At 46.0% G+C, this 18703-nt stretch overlaps 1 protein-coding gene across 15 annotated transcripts in view; it reads right to left on the reverse strand.

The window, feature by feature from the left end:
* Nucleotides 1-18703, reverse strand: part of PPFIBP1 (PPFIA binding protein 1) — a 161249-nt gene that overhangs the window by 109369 nt on the left and 33177 nt on the right. The window contains exon 1 of one of the 15 annotated variants that reach the window (XM_040345562.1): nucleotides 4496-4689. The exons of the other annotated variants lie outside the window; for them this stretch is intronic. The gene's annotated coding sequence lies outside the window, so the exon portion shown is untranslated. Of the gene's footprint in view, nucleotides 1-4495; nucleotides 4690-18703 lie in introns of those variants that run through there. 15 annotated transcript variants of the gene reach the window in all.

Raw genomic sequence — 18703 nt, forward strand, 5'->3', positions numbered from 1 at the left:
AAAAAAAAAATTCTGGTGCCTGTGCAGATCTGGATTGTGTTCAAAAATGTCCGACACAGATCAGCGCCTGCTGCAGCCTCTCACCTTGTGCCTTGCCACAACGTTACCACATTGCAGTCTGATCACTGGAGGAGAGGAGACCGAGGAAATGTCAGACTGCTGCAGGTAGGAGGCAGCCTAGGCAAAGTCACTGGATTGGAGTTGTTGTAGACCTCTTTAGCACATTTTTACCTACAGGTAAGCCTATAATAAGGCTTACCTGTAGGAAAAAGTCACCTTGCATGCGCTCCGAAGGTCTGGCGGATGCTGCCGGAAAATCAGAGCTCCTTGCAGGAAATTAGACTCCCACACACATGCGGGACTCACTGTGCCGGAGCCGCGAACCCGAAAGCAATGCTGAGGGGAAAATGTAAGCTCCCTTGGTGGTGACTGGGATACGGGATGCATTTCATAATGAGCTAGTATGCAATGCATACTAGCTCATTATGCCCTTGCCCTACTTGCAAAGTCCCAAGACCCCCTTCATGTTATTGTACGCATGTTAATGTGCTACATTTCATTCAATCATGTGCAGTGCATTCATTTTAAACGGGTAAACACAACAAAAACCTCTTTACCCTCTGTTGGGCATTGGTGTGGTGCACTGCATGGGGCATCTGCAAAATTCCCATTCAATAGGAATGACATCAAAAACACAATACCGGATTATTATCACGGATTACGAAGTCTCTTAGTAATGTGCAGTAAAATGCGCATTCTCCCTCATATTACAACATCAAAATGATATGATCCAACCTGAAAGGTTGAAAAGGGGCTGGCTGGTACCTGCAAAGGTTCCTGAAAAGCCGACGGGCAGGAATCGCAAAACTTGGTGTCCAATATAATCCAACCTACCTAGATCCTTCTATACACAGCGTACAGATCAGCGTTTATAACCGGCGCCCTCTGTACAGTGCCCAAGTCCCCACCCTTGCACCTGACCCCATGGCTGCAGACTCACCCAAACAGCAACTGAAAAGAACAAATCTCTGCAGGAAAGTTTGACATGAACTTTAAAAAGAGCCAACGTTGAAGCAGAGAGTGCCGTGACCTCCTCGGCCATATGGAGACAATCTGTTCCCCTCTGCCAGGCGGGCAAAGCTGCGTGGGAGAAGACAGACGCTGCTCCGCACCTAACATACAATTTACTAAATGACAGAGCAGCGCTGACAAACTGGCTTTAAAGGGAAATGGCCGTGTTTTTCCAGTGAGCGCACAATAGTAAGATATTCAGATTACAAACTTACAATTGAAAATACTACTCTTGCAGCAGGGCTCCCCACGTGTGCACTGCAAGGGTTAGGTGCTCATGTTGGAGCCCTCTGCATCCCCACTTAAAAAGCAGGACCACTTGAATTGTACAGGAGGACTTTTACAGATGCCAGCAAGAGCGCTGAAGGGTGAACCGTTGACACGGGGCAATACCTGTGTATGGTGACAATTGGGTTTTGTTTCCACTTGTGCAACTTGTCCTGCGACTTGGGACGGCAAAGTCACATGACAAGTCGTACCCCATGATTTCCAAGGAGTACCATTCATATCTGTGCGACTTCAAGGTAGTCCCTGCACTACTTTGGCCCAACTGATGCGACTTGAGGTCCAAAGACTTCAAGAATACACAGGATTTGCTTCCAGGTCGCATCAAAATCGCGGCAAAAATCGTGGTGCAAAATTGTGCGACTTTTTAGGTCGCAATATTGGAAACCTAGGTTTACTGTAGCAGTCAGCAAAACTACAGTGATGGTTCCGATTTTCCTGCTCCTGTGCCGAGCGTCTTCTCCTCTACACACTGGCCACAGGGGGTCACTTGCTCAAAGAACTTTTTTTTTTTTTTTTTTTTTTTTTTTTAAGAACTACAATCCATTTTCTGATTGGGTGAGCTGGAGAGAGGATGGGTGGTGATGCTATAACCTCTAAATTCAGTGGGGAAAAAAAAAAAAAAAAAAAAAAAGCACAGGAGCCAGAAAATCGCAGCCATCATTGTAATACTGATGACTAATACATTGCCTGTCAGCCTCCCAGGTATACGATATGCATACTTGCATGGTCCAATCTGGAGGAATGCAATTGTGCAATAAAGATCAAACCTTGAGTTCAACTTTAAGTTGAAAATCGGCTAAATACATTCCAGGTGCCTCAAAAAAAAAAATATGTTTATACGTGCAAAGTCTTAGGGTTGGTGCTGGTATCGGCAAAAGGAAGCTTTTACAGGGGACATACTATTGTTGAAGCCGGAGGTCCATGACAGTTTCCTTTAGAAACCAGTCAGACTGGAGCAGAAAGGCTGCAGACAATAATCCTTGCATGTGGAAGCAGTGGTCTCTCTGCAAAAGTCCAGCATGCCCTCTACAGAGAAAGAGCTAGATATCTTCAGCACAGTGGCCAAGTGATTAGCACCTCCACCTAGCAGCATTAAGGTCATTGGTTTGAATCCCAACCACGGAACTACCTGCCTGGAGTTTGCATGATTGCCATGTGCCGGCGTGGGTTTCCTCCCACACTCCAAAGACATGCTGGGAGTGTAAATAGGCCCTAGTATGTGTATGTATGAATGGGAGTTAGGCCCCATGCACACGAGACGCTGGTAAACGTGTGTTCAGAGGCATTTGGACAGCTTTTTCAACTGCCCCTGAACACATTCAATGTTATCCTATGTGTCCATGCACACAGTCACGTTTTTCTGCGTTTTTCGGTAGTTGTGTTTATGCTCGTTTTTTCAGAAGCAAACAAATGGGTTCAGACGCAAACGTTTTTGCGTTTCAGTTTCAGACGCAAAACGCGGTACCGGTGTTTTGCCGCAATTTTGTTTATAGGCGTTTTTAAAGGTGACCTATTTTTTTAAATTAGAAATCTCAAAAATGATGGCAAATGATGAAAAACCATAAAAAAAAACATAAAAAAACTGTAATTGCTTGCATTGCATTGTGGACAATTGTGGCAGGTGACGTGGCAAGTGGACAATCCACAACTTGTGGCAGGTGACGTGGCCAGGTGATGTGGCAGGTGACGTGGCCAGTGGACGTGGACGTGGCCAGTGGACAATACACAACTTGTGGCAGGTGACGTGGTCAGGTCGCGTGGCAAGTGGACAATCCACAACTTGTGGTAGGTGACGTGGCCAGGTGACGTGGCCAGTGGACGTGGCCAGTGGACGTGGCCAGTGGACGTGGCCAGTGGACGTGGCCAGTGGACGTGGCCAGTGGACGTGGCCAGTGGACGTGGCCAGTGGACGTGGCCAGTGGACGTGGCCAGTGGACGTGGCCAGTGGACAATACACAACTTGTGGCAGGTGACGTGTCAGGTCGCGTGGCAAGTGGACAATCCACAACTTGTGGCAGGTGACGTGGCCAGGTGATGTGGCAAGTGAACAATCCACAACTTGTGGCAGGTGACGTGGCCAGTGAACAATCCACAACTTGTGGCCAGGTGATGTGGCAGGTGACATGGCCAGGTAACATGGCAAGTGGACAATCCGCAACTTGTGGCAGGTGACGTGGCCAATCCACAACTTGTGGCACGTGACATGGCCAGGTGATGTGGCAAGTGGACAATCCACAACTTGTGGCAGGTGACGTGGCCAGGTGATGTGGCAGGTGATGTGGCCAGTGGACAATCCAAAACTTGTGGCAGGTGACATGGCCAGGTGACGTGGCAGATGACTTGGCAAGTGGACAATCCACAACTTGTGGCAGGTGACGTGGCAAGTGACACGCTAAATACAAGTACACTGCTGCTCTCTCAGCTGCTACTCACTCTGGTCTCACAAAATGGCTGAAATGGTTAAATACTGTTTTTTGAGCTTAGGGAGGGTCTTATGATGTTTCTTAACTAAACGCTTATAAACGCAAACGCAGTAAAACGCCACAAAAGCTTGTAGGAGGAGTTTGACTGTCCTATGAGACTGCAAAACCTCTGACCCTCTGTCTGGACAGTACTGATCACATGCACTCCCAATAAAAAAAAACTCTCCAGTAGTACACACCAAACTGAGCACGTGCAGCCCGACTCCATAAACTCTGTTATCAGGAAATTATCAGGGGACAGTGGAAGGAGGGGAGCATCAGAAAAGACAGAATAAAAGAGCCTTTTTACACAATGCGGAGGATTAACCCCTTAAGTTCCACAGAGTGTAGCAAGCATGCGTTGCTGCATATACAGACTGATTTTACGGTTGTGGGTTTAGTAACACTTCTGGCAAGTTCAAGGGCATTTTTTTATTAACCAGAAATAATAAAACACTTTCGATGGGATTTTTAACAGACCAAAATATGAGAAGTTCAACGTATTATGCACATAGCAAGTTATTACTGAACCCTCGTCACGTAGCAAAACAAAAAACAGATTCAACACAAGCTGAAGCCAAGTGACTGAAAGAGTCATGCCATGCACAATCTGTCACCAGCGGCCCTCCTAGCACAATCTGGCTGATCGGTAGAGAACGCACTCATGCACTTACCGTCTTCTAAGCTCCCATAGAAAGGCTGCGATGCCGACACATCGATTACATTGTATGGAGGGCACATAGGAAAAGGGAGGCACACGAAGAATGGCCAGAGGCTGAGCAGTTATCACCCCCTCCTAATGACTGAGTCGGCGAGGAAGGGTAATCCTCGGGAGCGGTCAGAATTACAGACACGCTCTCTCTGCGCAGCGATACAACTGGCGAGGGAGAGAAACAAAGTAGCGATTATACGAGCAGCTAAATAACACAGCAGCAGAGGAAGTGAGGCTAAATTTGGATGCGCGAGACACTTTGTAATTTGAAAGACGTACAGCGACAATGGTGAAAGAAGGCTGCGCAGGGTCCTCCAAGGGGCAAAGGCAATTATTTCCACCAAGCAGAATTTAAAGATCATTGTGGTTTACTTAACTGGATGACATTTAGATTGCTCTGTGGACACTGCATTAGAAACTTAAAGAATAAAATAAATAAATAAAATAAAATACAAATTCCCCCACATCTCAGTGCTGCTGATTTTCTTCAGCCACTTCTCTATAGGCACTCACGCCAGCATCAGCTGCACATCATTGCTCTGGACTGGCTTCCTGAAAGTGACAGCCGTGGGCCAGGTCTGTATAATGCACAGCAGCTGGTAGTCTCCACCAGGGGGCATACGTGTCAGGGTGACAACACAGGAGAACAATTGGGAGATAGGGACAGAGTGTTGTCACCCTATAACAGGAAGTGCTTAAACAAGGTCTCATGGCAGGATCACCGGGGATTTTTTTTTAATAAAGGCAAAATAAAATAACTTGAAATTACATTTAGGTAGATTCACAGAGATTGCCGCAACTTTGCGGCGGCGTAGCTTAGTGTGTTTAGGCTACGCTGCCGTAAGTTAGCGAGGCAAGTACTTGATTCTCAAAGTACTTGCCTGCTAAGTTACGGCGGCGTAGCCTAAAGCGGGCGGGCGTAAGGGCGCCTAATTCAAATTAGTCTGAGGGGGCGTGTTTTATGGTAATGAGGCTTGACCCGACGTGATTGACGTTTTTTTTTTAACTGCGCATGCCCCGGGCACCTACATTTCCCAGTATGCATTGTGGCTACGTCCACCGCACGGGCCTATTGATTTTGACGTGGACGTAAACGACGTAAATCCCTATTCACGGACTTACGCAAACGACGTAAAATTTTCGAATTTCGACGCGGGAACGGCGGCCATACTTCACATTACTATTCCATCTATTTGATGGAATGACTTTAGGCCTGTAATGCGTTACGTAAACGGCGTAAATGTACTGTGGTGGCCAGGGCCGGATTTTCTCTCCCTGCCGCCCCAAGGCCAGGTTCCACAATGCACCCCCTCCCCGCCAACCGAACCACCCCCCCCCAAATCAACGGAGAATGTGCGGCACGGCTAGATCAAATATGTTTTGTTTGTTTTTTTTTACTTTTTTTATCACTTTTTTATTTTTATTTGTAGCTTGTCGCTTACTTTCTTACATTTTTGTACCATTTTCTTATTCTTTACTTTTTTATTTTATTATTTCTTCTTATTTATTTATTTTTTATCATTTTTTTTTTCACTTAACTTTCTTGCTATCGCACAGGAGAAAACAATTTCCTGTGTAATAGCATTTGGAGGCGACATGTTCTCTTTATTGACCCTGTCACCTCCAAAACAGGAGTCCTAGCACTGTGCTAGAACTCCTGTCACAGCTGAGATGGGAAGAGCACAGCTCTCCCCTCTCACTGTCTACATCGGCAGCAGGGACAGGAGAAAGACTCGGTGGCCGGGGGGAGGATGGAGTCCCGAAGACAGAGCCAGCAGAGAGAGGTATGTGGGGTGGGGGGGAGAGGGGAGGACGGACGGGAGCACATATTTTACAAGTGATTTCGGCGACATCGCCACAATCACTTGTTAACGAGCGAGTGGATTCCCCCATAACATACCGCCCTTAACTGTATCTTCCGGGCATCGGGGGACTCCATGCCCCTGCCGCCCCTTGGAGCCCTAAGGCCTGGCCTCAGTGGCCTTGTGGGAAATCCGGGCCTGGCGGCGGCCAGGCATACGTTCGTGAATCGGCGTATCTACTAATTTACATATTCTACGACGACCGCAATGGAAGCGCCACCTAGCGGCCAGCCTCAATATTGCAACCTAAGATAGGACGGCGCAAGCCGTCGTATCTTAGATATGTTTAAGCGTATCTCTGATTGAGAATACACTTAAACATAAGTCGGCGTAGATTCTGAGTTAGGTCGGCTTATCTACTGATACGCCGGCCTAACTCTACCTGAATCTACCTAATTATGTTGAAACTTATGAATTTTGGTGACTGCATTTAGATGTACTGTAAAGTAATTTTAGATGTACCCAATACATTTTACATGTTTGCAGCAACATAATTCAATGACTACATTAGGCATAGATGCCGACTGTCTCAGATTTACCAGGACAGTCCTGCAGCTTGGACCTCATTACCAATGATGTTGCGCATGCGCATCTCAGTTTACAGCGTCACGAAGCCTGGCTGGAAAACTCCCAGGACGTTACTGTTGCTTAGGCTCGGCTTACACTGCTGCGACCTGAAAGTCGTGCAACTTTGACAGGCAACTTTGGCACGATTTCGAAGCACCATTCCGCGTTGGGCCGCTGGGAGTTGGTCAGGGGAGCAGGACAGATGAATATGCTGTCTGACAGTCGCAGAATCCACTGATCCACCTCTCAATCTTTTACTATCCAAAGTTAAAACAAAAATGGCAGAAGATTTAATAGATGGAAAGTTGAAAAAAAAAAAAAATTACTGAAGGTCCCCTTCAAGACAAAAAATAAAATAAAACTGACTTTATAACCCCTTTAAGTCTCCATTCACATCTAGGCGGACGAAATCGCGGCGTTTTGTCCCGCGAATTGCGTCGGCAAATAGCGGCGTTTTGTACCGCGGTTTGCGGCGACAAAACGCCGCGATTGTCCGCCTAGATGTGCCCCTCTATGGAGATGGTTCCCGAACGCCGCCAGAAAAAAAGGTCCGGGACCTTTTTTCAGGCGACAGGCGTACGGCGTTCGGCATGGAGATGTGAACCATCTCCATAGAGGGCAATGTGTTTCCAGCCCTCTGGCGGCAGCGGCGTCACACTACAGGCGACAAAACGCCTAGGTGTGAATGGGGACTAAGTCTTCTGGGGGAGTAAACAGCCATTTTTAAGTTATGGTAATGCCTCTGTAAATCTGCAGCTTACCCAGTGATCCTGCTATGAAGGTCTTTGTTCAGGCACTTCCTGTTATTAGGTGACAACATCCTGTCTCCCAATTTGGCTCCTTTGTTGTCATGTGGGCTTTTGATGTTGACTACAAGGGGTCATTTCACTCGCACACATTATGCAAGCATGGTCCATGGTTGTCACCATCAGGAAACCCACCCTGGGGAGGGACACTCCACGCAGCTACCACTAAGCTGCATGTAGACAGGAAGTGGCTGCATGAGATATGCAGCATGGAGAGGCAACAAAATGAAAAAATAAAAAAAAAGTTTTTTTTTTTACAAATGGCAATAATATTTACATATGCAAGTACTCAATCTTCAAACATTCTAATATTTCTATTGCATCCCTTTAAGACAAGGATAATTTTAACACACAGTCTAAAAATGGTCCCCTTCCTAGGATGACTGCACATCACATCATACAAAACACACACAGAGGCAGAAAAAAATAAACAGAAAATAGAGAAGAAGAAAGCATGGGAAGAAAGCGTTTCCTGAGGCCATAAGAACTCATCTGGGAAAACGCTGCGGCCAGCAGTCACCGAAAGGTCAGCAAAAGTAAATTCCCCAATGAGAAACAGCAGCTCAGCTTCCTGCGTCCGTCGGATGCAGTGCATTCCGCAACATACAATACAGCCCAACAAACATACAGATGGAAAGCTGGGGTTACAACGTACACCATTCAAAGTGTATCTATCCTACAGTCATTTCCACATTGGATTTCCATTCTTTCTAGCCCACTTCTATTACTCGGAATGATCTTTTCACTTGTAAAACTTACATTGCGAAGACCCCCACATATTTACTTCCTTGAATTCTGTGACACGTGATCGCTATGTCCTGTGAGTAGGCACCGCTGTGTCACCCATTTCACAGAGCCCGACTTCTGAACTCGACAGGCGCTGAGAGGAGGAGTTTCAGGAGGTGGAGTCAGTACAGGAATCACTTCTTGCAGGTGTTCCATCGAAAAATGCCTCCCGTTTGAAAAATACCTCTGCATGCTCAGTAAGCAACGTCACTGCAGCTGATACGTTGATCAGTTGGCGTGATGTCAACACAGCGCATGCGCAGTTCTTCGGAGGCAGCATCCGACCATCTGCAAAGAGCTGAGGGAGAACGTACTTGTCAGATTCTGCCTCGCTGTTGAGAGGTCGGTTTTGTGTGTGTTGCAATCTGCCCTTAGACACAGCCAAAACGTACCCTTCAACACACTGCCCCCGCCCTGCAAAACACACAAAACCCACCCTTCAACACGTGAAAAAACCCGCCCTGCAACAGCGAGGCAGAATCTGCCAAATACGTTCTCCTTCGGCTCTTTGCAGATCTCTGGATGATCTGCGCATGCGTTGCGTTGACCTCACCCCAGCTGATCAACATATCAGCTGTAGTGACAGTGTACTGCGTACGCGCAGACCCATTGGAGGCATTTTTCCATAGGACACAGGCAGCAAGGTACCATGGGATATGTAGTCCTTAGAAATGGAGCAGAATTGAAGCTGCAGAGAAGCTAAGAATTTGTAGAAAGAGATGGCCAGGAGACAGGCAGCAAGGTACCATGGGATATGTAGTCCTTAGAAATGGAAAGTAAACAGCAGAATTGAAGCTGCAGAGAAGCTAAGAAGTTGTAGAAAGAGATGGCCAGGAGACAGGCAGCACTTACAACATGCAAGTAGATTGTTCAAATAAGCTTATATTGGATTGTCAGATAGAACTATTGTTTATATTGCTATTACAAGTAAAAGTCAATAACGGACTACGTTAAGGTAAAAAAAAAAAAAAAAAATAAAAAAAAATTACTGATTTTACACAAGGAAAAAAAAAAAGTACCGCAGAGAAAACCGTAATCTAGCAGCTCCCAGTAATCCATGCAGTGTGAAGAGGAAGAGATGTGTAGAAAGGAAATGTGATAATGAACCAGAGCATTATAAGGGCACAAAGATAAACGTACACAATGCAACAGCTAGTCCAACATGAAAGATTCTTAAAGCGGTAGTAAAGTCTGCTTTGTTATTTTTAACTAAAAGTAAGCCTATAATAAGGCTTACCTGTAGGTAAAATTTAAATCTCTTAAAAACGTGCACCGTTTAGCCAGTGACATCACTGTTTCATGCGCTCTAAAGATCGCCATACCTTGCCAGGAACTTCAGAGCTTTGTGCCGGAATCAAATGTCATCGTGGCTCCGGCCAATCGCACAGCCAGAGTGTGCAAACCTGGAAGACCGGGGGAAAAGGTCAGCCCTCTTAGCAGGCAGGGCAAGTATTGCATAATGTGCTAGTATACAATGCATACTAGCACATCATGCCATGGTCTTACAGTTTTTTTTTTCTTCTCACCAACCGCGATATACAAACGCTTTAAAAAGAGACTTTCAGCAGATGTCTTTTTGATGCAGCGTTTTCTGAAAGTTGATGTAAACTAGGCATGTCCAAAGTCAGGCCCGGGGGCCAATTGCGGCCCGCGTTTCGGTTAAATGAGGCCCCACTGGTAATTTGGATATATATCTCTTTGTAGCCCCCAACGAATCCCTGAGCGCAGCGCATTCAGAGGCTGCATTCATGGCAGTGGCGGGGCTGCATTCATGGCAGTGGCGGGGCTGCATTCATGGCAGTGGCGGGGCTGCATTCATGGCAGTGGCGGGGCTGCATTCATGGCAATAATGAGGCTGCATTCATGGCAATAATGAGGCTGCATTCATGGCAATAATGAGGCTGCATTCATGGCAATAATGAGGCTGCATTCATGGCAATAATGAGGCTGCATTCATGGCAATAATGAGGCTGCATTCATGGCAATAATGAGGCTGCATTCATGGCAATAATGAGGCTGCATTCATGGCAATAATGAGGCTGCATTCATGGCAATAATGAGGCTTCATTCAGAGGCTGCATTCATGGCAATGGTGAGGCTGCAGATGGGCACTGATTAGGCTGCATTGATGGGCAGTGACCCATATTTTGCTTCACAGTTCTTTATTTAAAAAAAACATTTTTCCTGAAACTTCCCTCTTAAAGTGAAGGTGGGTGTTAGAAGCCTGTGCATTTTATACGCCGATAAATACGTTATATCCAAATAAATCCAAATCAACACACACAGCCACAAAGGCATGAGAATTCGTGTTGGGCCGTGTATTAGTTAATTTGAAGTTAATTTTAATGGTTCAAAGAATGTCAGGTAAAATGGTCGGCCCTCACGCATGTTCACTTCATCAAATCTGGCCTCTTTGAAAAAAGTTTGGACACCCCTGATGTAAACCAACTGAATGACATTAAAAGGGTACTCCACTTTTGTGGGGGGGAAAATGTGCAAATAAAAGAAAATAAATAAATAAATAAATATATATAGCGTATACAATGGTGACACAAGTCATATTGTAATTAAATGTTAATAAAATGACCTTTCCTTTTCAATCTGCAGCTCTGTAATTTTCTGAAAATACGATGCAATATGGCTCCCTGGAGGTGTTACGATTACCGTTCTAATTCTATGTTCAGGACAAACAGAGGAGGAATTTCACCAAACGGAGACACACTCACTGCAATACAAATATGTATGCCAATCCCTCTCCACTCTATCCAAAAGCAAATCCTTTACTTATATTTTTAGGAATCACAAGATGCAACATTACATTTTTCTTTTTTGAGTTTAATACTGCTTTAATGTGCAAATACATTCTCATCGCAGATCGGAGAACCACAATTAAAGAAGAACTTCAGTCAGTTTTTCACCTTTCCATTTATTAAATCTTCTGCCCTTGTTGTTTTAACTTTGGATAATACATTTTTTTTCCTGCCAGTAAATACCTTATAGATCCCACTTCCTTTCTTGTCTGGTAAAAAGCCTAGGCTTATGACATCATGCACATCGCCCTCTCTCACTCACCAATGAGAGCTGCAGAGCTGGAGGTGTGCCTCTGTAGTGTCACCGTTTGCTCCCTATCGCAGAATGCTGCCTAAGTCACGTGGCGGTGAACTGCGCATGCACAATGCGTTCCAACGGCAATTGTGATGCGTTCCAGGGGATTCACGACACTACCCTTCAGGGAACCCATCACAATTTGTCACGGAAGTGACGTATTAGCATACACGGAGCGGGGGGGGGGGGGGGGAGGGACAGAGAGAGACCCATTCAGAGTGACAGAGAAATAGACATATAGAGATACGTAGATACATTCAGAGCGAGAGAGGGATACAGATAGAGAGATACTGAGAGAGAACCAGGGCTCAGGGAGGGGATTACCTCCCCTATGTGCATTACTCCCGTTATCTATAATATATGTGCAACATCTCTCTCTCGCTCTGAATGTATTTCTGTATCTCTATTTCTCTCTCGCTGTGAATGGGTCTCTCTCTCTCTCTCCCCCCGCTCCGTGTATTGCCAATACGTCACTTCCATGACAAATTGTGATGGTTCACTGAAGGGTAGTGTCGTAAATCCCCTGGAACGCATCACATTTGCCGTTGGAGCGCATGCGCAGTTGCCCGTCACGTGACTTCCGCAGCATTCTAGGATAGGCAGCAGAATATGACACTGCACCTTCGTGTAAATCCAGGAAGTGAACAGGCAGCATCTTCTGCTGCCCACAGTTAAAATGGCTGCAGCCAGACTCAGTAGGGGGGGGATCTGTGCAGCATATTTAGCAAGTACAGAATCACAGTATATATAAAAAATTATGCAAAGTGGTTGAAGTGAAGCTTCAGAATGGCAAAGATGTTTTTATTATAAATTATGTGAACAGACTGCAGTTCCTCTTCTTAAGTAACAGTGTGGTATCCTTAGCATCTCGGTTACAACGTCTTCATCTAATGATGCTGGCAGAATAAAACTAAATTATCATGCAAATATTTAAAGCCCATCTCAGGGAAAAGAAAACTGCTTCATTGCAGTAGGGCTGCCTACACACTGCAGGGGTGAAATACTGGTTTCCGAATAGGCGGGATGAAAAAAGCAGACAGCGCTCTCCTTCTCACCTTCTCTCCCACAGAAGGCTGTCCTTCAGGTCCAAACTTGGAGCTATGAGTTCTGCAATGGACTTGATGGCATCAGAGGTCCTGTAACTGATCAGTGGTACAGATTAGAGAAGAGCAGGGGCGGACTGACCATTGAGGCACTCGGGCACTGCCCGAGGGCCCCATGCCACTAGGGGGCCCCATCAGGGTTGCCAGGCTCAGTAAAACCAGGGACAGTATGCAAAAATCTGTGTTTTTTTTTTTACATCTGTCCCTGATATGTCCAAAACCGACATGCTTTTGATGTGAAAATCCTGAGATTTTAGCTGCCCCGTCTCTGCACTGCCTCCTGGCATGGTGGCCATCTGTAAGCCCGGGGGCCCCATAATCTTCTACTGCCCGGGGGCCCCATGAGTTGTCAGTCCCCCCCTGGAGAAGAGCCTGGAGAAGTAGAGTATCAGGCAAGTAAAAATGTCCCCATCAGGCTGGCTGTACAAGTCAAATCGATCGATCTGTGTACAATCAGCCTGCCCATACGCGGATCGAAATTCGTCCCGTCCCTGCTGAGCCACCCGATTTCTGATCCATGTATGGCTGCCGGCCTCAGTGGAGTACTTCCTGAACTAGTTTAGACCCCTTAGATGGTCATGCAAATCCAATTTCAGCATTTGAGTAAAACACAGGGCAGCCATGCTGTGAGCATAACACACACATTCGCCCTGGGAATCTGGTGAGAACTTATAAAATTAAAAGAGCTATTTTTGGTTTGAATGAGGAAACTGTAAACTTTCACACTAAAAGCCACAAAAATCAAAGCCAATACCCAAAGACCTGGCTGCAAGATCTCAACACTGTTCCCCATGCAAAGCACCATAACCAAATCAGAACGAAGATATATAAAACACTGGAAGTTCCAGGTAGTGGATAGAAATGGCACATGTTAAAGCGGTTGTAAACCGCTGGGTGACTTTTTTTCTGACCCACAAGGTAAAGGCATGCCGCGATTGGAGGCTCCCGCACGCATGTGACGTCACGCGGCTCCGGCCAGAGCCGGAGTTCGCTCCCCCGGAAGGAAGAGAGGTGAAGAATGGCCGCTTGCTACTTGTGAGGAAGACAGGGACATCGCGGGCTTCTCCTGCAGGTAAGTGTCACATAATGGGCTACTATGCGATCAGGGCCCCCATCAGGGGGGTACAGGCAGCTCCCCCTACAGCAGCACATGAAATATAACCGTAACTATAGCCACCGCTAGCCTGTGCCTGCTATAGAGAAGGAGGTGGGGATATATTATGGAGAGGGTGGATGGTGCTGGGCGGAGGTGGGGATATATTATGGAGAGGGATGGATGGTGCTGGGCGGAGGTGGGGATATATTATGGAGAGGGATGGATGGTGCTGGGCGGAGGTGGGGATATATTATGGAGAGGGATGGATGGTGCTGGGCGGAGGTGGGGATATATTATGGAGAGGGATGGATGGTGCTGGGCGGAGGTGGGGATATATTATGGAGAGGGATGGATGGTGCTGGGCGGAGGTGGGGATATATTATGGAGAGGGATGGATGGTGCTGGGCGGAGGTGGGGATATATTATGGAGAGGGTGGATGGTGCTGAGCGGAGGTGGGGATATATTATGGAGAGTGCTGGGCGGAGGTGGGGATATATTATGGAGAGGGATGGATGGTGCTGGGCGGAGGTGGGGATATATTATGGAGAGGGATGGATGGTGCTGGGCGGAGGTGGGGATATATTATGGAGAGGGATGGATGGTGCTGGGCGGGGATATATTATGGAGAGGGATGGATGGTGCTGGGCGGAGGTGGGGATATATTATGGAGAGGGATGGATGGTGCTGGGCGGAGGTGGGGATATATTATGGAGAGGGTGGATGGTGCTGGGCGGAGGTGGGGATATATTATGGAGAGGGATGGATGGTGCTGAGCGGAGGTGGGGATATATTATGGAGAGGGATGGAAGGTGCTGGGCGGAGGTGGGGATATATTATGGAGAGGGATGGATGCTGTTGGGCGGAGGTGGGGATATATTATGGAGAGGGATGGATGGTGCTGGGCGGAGGTGGGGATATATTATGGAGAGGGATGGATGGTGCTGGGCGGAGGTGGGGATATATTATGGAGAGGGATGGATGGTGCTGGGCGGAGGTGGGGATATATTATGGAGAGGGATGGATGGTGCTGGGCGGAGGTGGGGATATATTATGGAGAGGGTGGATGGTGCTGGGCGGAGGTGGGGATATATTATGGAGAGGGATGGATGGTGCTGAGCGGAGGTGGGGATATATTATGGAGAGGGATGGATGGTGCTGGGCGGAGGTGGGGATATATTATGGAGAGGGATGGATGGTGCTGGGCGGAGGTGGGGATATATTATGGAGAGGGGTGGATGGTGCTGGGCGGAGGTGGGGATATATTATGGAGAGGGGTGGATGGTGCTGGGCGGAGGTGGGGATATATTATGGAGAGGGATGGATAGTGCTGGGCAGAGGTGGGGATATTATATTGGAGGGATGGATGGATGGATGGTGCTGGGCAGAGGTAGGGAAATACTATGGGGAGGAATGGATGGTGCTGGGTGGTGGTGGGGATAGTGTTAAAATAAAAATGGGTGCACCGAAGGACTCAGTGGGATGGCTAGTGGGCAGGCCCTGGGGAATGTTGGTGGTCAGGCCCCGGGGGGCCCAGGCCTGAAGCTCCGATGCCTGCACTGTATTCGATGCATAGTAGCCCATTATGCTTTACATTTGCAGGGAAACAAAAAGGAAGTAACACCCATCATCTTTAATACATACATAAAAACACAATAAACCCAACTCTGATTTTTAATGTGCATAACGTTGCACCAGGAGTAGATTGTCTATTAATGGCTTTGCCATCTTAGTAAGTAAGGGACCTCCGGATATCACACTTCTGGGTGTACGTAGCGATATGACGTCCCTGCCTGTGAGCCCACCCTGCCGCACATTTTGTCGTGATGACATCATTACTGAAAGTACTGACTTGAAAAACAGCCGTGCAAATATATCACCATTTTATTCTACAGGGCCTCTGCTTCCGGAAAAGACACAGGGCTAGATTCATAGAGAGTTACGCCGGCAAATCAGTGGATACGCCGTCGTAACTCTGAATCTACGCCGTCGTAAATTTAAGCGTATTCTGCAAATCAGACATGCTTAAATTAGGCTAAGATACGAGCAGCGCAAGTCTCCTACGCCGTCGTATCTTAGGGTGCATATTTACGCTGGCCGCTAGGTGGCGCTTCCGTCAATTTCAGCGTAGAATATGCAAATGAGCTGGATACGCCGATTCAGAAACGTACGTGCGCCCGGCGGATTTTTTTACGTCGTTTGCGTAAGGCTTTTTCCGGCGTAACGTTACTCCTGCTTCTATGAGGCGTACGCAATGTTAAGTATGGACGTCGTTCCCGTGTCAAATTTTGAAAATTTTACGTCGTTTGCGTAAGTCGTTCGCGAATAGGGCTGTACGTAAGTAACTTCACATCTAAAGCATTGACGATTTGCGGCATAATTTCGAGCATGCGCACTGGGATTCTTTCACGAACGGCGCATGCGCCGTTCGTAAAAAAAACGTCAAATACGTGGGGTCACACTAAATTTAAATAAAACACGCCCACATCATCCACATTTGAATTAGGCGGGCTTACGCCGGACCTCATACGCTACACCGCCGTAACTTAGGGTGCAAGTTCTTTATGAATACGGAACTTGCGCCCTGTTACGGCGGCGAAACGTATCTGAGATACGTTACGCCAGCAGAAAAATACGCCAAGCTATCTGAATCTACAATCTTTAGGGGTTTTAAGTAATTTTCTAGCCACAAAACGTGGATTTTACCATGTGCATGAATTTTTTTTTTTAAATGCTGCCGAGGGGGAAGTGGTTCCGTCTGCCTTAATAGATAGGTAGATTTTACCCAATTTCCTGGAGACAAACGTTTTACCTAAATATCTCCAATGCCAGTAAAACCTGATTGGTGTTCTAATCCTTCTGCATTTTATCTAAAAAAAAAAAAAAAAAAAAATCTCCAAGACATTTAATTTTTGCATTGCAGAGCTGCAGCCAAGCGCTACTATCTGAGCCGCACAGCTCCGGACCACAGATTTTTCATTCATTAACTCACAAGACTCATGGCTGATAACAAGACGAGGTTTGTGCAGAAACAAAAACTCTTTTCAGAGCTCCGACGTGTTTACAGAGACTGTGCTGCTCATGTGACCCAACGGCAAAAACCATCATGTGCTTTACAATATATAAAACGCACATACATATATGGATATAAAAGGCAACATTTTACAAGGGTCCAGAGAGCAGAAATGTTAGCCAGAAGATACAGGTTTTACATCGTTCAGTTTAGAAGAACTAAAAAAAGGCAAAACCTTTTTTTTTCACCAATTTTTAATATATGTTTTGCCATCTGTGTCACATTGGGGAGATTTATATTCCCTTCCTGTTCCATTGTCAAAGCAGGAAGTGAGGGAATCCCAGGTCGTCCCCGGGGTCACCAAAAGATTTTATTCCTGTTCTGGAGACAAGCCACAATTTGGGATTTTCTTTATTTTTTTTACACTTCTTGGTGATGTTTGTGAAGAGGTGCTGGAGGAGGAAGGAAGGAGAAGAGCTGGAAGAGGGCAGAGGACAGGCCCATGTGCCGACTCGATATGTGCCACGCATGTGCGGGTTTTCTATGTACTGCGCAAGCGCGGAATTATATTACTGAAGGCAGAGAAGCTGCATGAATTACTGTATATACTCGAGTATAAGCCGAGTTTTTCAGCACACTTTTTGGTGCTGAAAATGCCCCCCTTGGCTTATAATCGCACCCCTTCCAATGTTAAACAGTAATTTCTCCGGTAAATTTAGGGAACCCGGTAGCGGTCGCCTACGGCCAAGGAGCGCTGATTTTATTAATATATAATATATATATATATATATATATATATATATATATATATATATATATATATATATATATATATATTATAATATAAATATTATTATTAATAATAATAATAATAATAATAATAATAATAATAATATATATATATATATATATATATATAATTATTATTATTATTATTATTAATAATAATAATGCAATAACTCTATCCCCTATTTTGTAGACACTAACTTTTGCGCAAGCCAATCAATATACGCTTATTGCGATCTTTTTTTACCAAAAATATGTAGAATACAGAATGGCCCAAGCTGATGAAGAAATCTTTTTTTATTGTAGCAAAAAGTACAAAATATTTCATTTTTTTCAAAATTGTCGCTCTTCTTGTTTATATCACAAAAAAATAAAAACCGCAGAGGTGATCAAATACCCAAAGAAAGCTCTATTTGTGGGGGGGGGGGGGGAAAAGAAAAATTTTTGGTTGGGTACAATGTCACACAACTGCGCAATTGTCAGTTAAAGTGACGCAGTGCCGTATCGCCGTGGTCAGGAAGGGGGCAAATCCTTCCGGGGGTTAAGTGGTTTTTATAAGGCAACAACCGTGCTCCTTCATAGATACAGTACAGAGAACGTTGTCACCCTAGGACAGGAAATGTATTCCTGGAAGCCTTGAAAACAGAAAACCAATGCAGCCACCACATCCAAGGACTGGTAAGATGCAATAGATAATATTGTTGTGCTTTTGAAAAGCACATGTACTTGTGGAGGGAATACCGGGAACAAAATAATAATAGTGGGCTATATATGAGCAGGACAGACTACTTCTCTGGGTTCTGGCCGACTAGCCATTACATACAATGCAGTTCAATCAGTAGACCTCCCCCATCAACCACAAGAACAGGGCTCAGCTGGGAAAAGGTTCACGGTTTAAAAATAATAAAACACAACCTTATGGTGGGTGTAAAGTTCCCCGCTACGTGTTCTGAGGTTCAGCTATGATCCGGCCCCAGGGCGGCACAGGCGGACAGGCCCGCACATGAGTGCAGAATCGGTTAATGACAGATTTTGGAGCCCCTTTACC

This window comes from Rana temporaria, chromosome 3 (genome assembly GCF_905171775.1).
Source record: "Rana temporaria chromosome 3, aRanTem1.1, whole genome shotgun sequence".
NCBI classification, from domain to species: domain Eukaryota; kingdom Metazoa; phylum Chordata; class Amphibia; order Anura; family Ranidae; genus Rana; species Rana temporaria.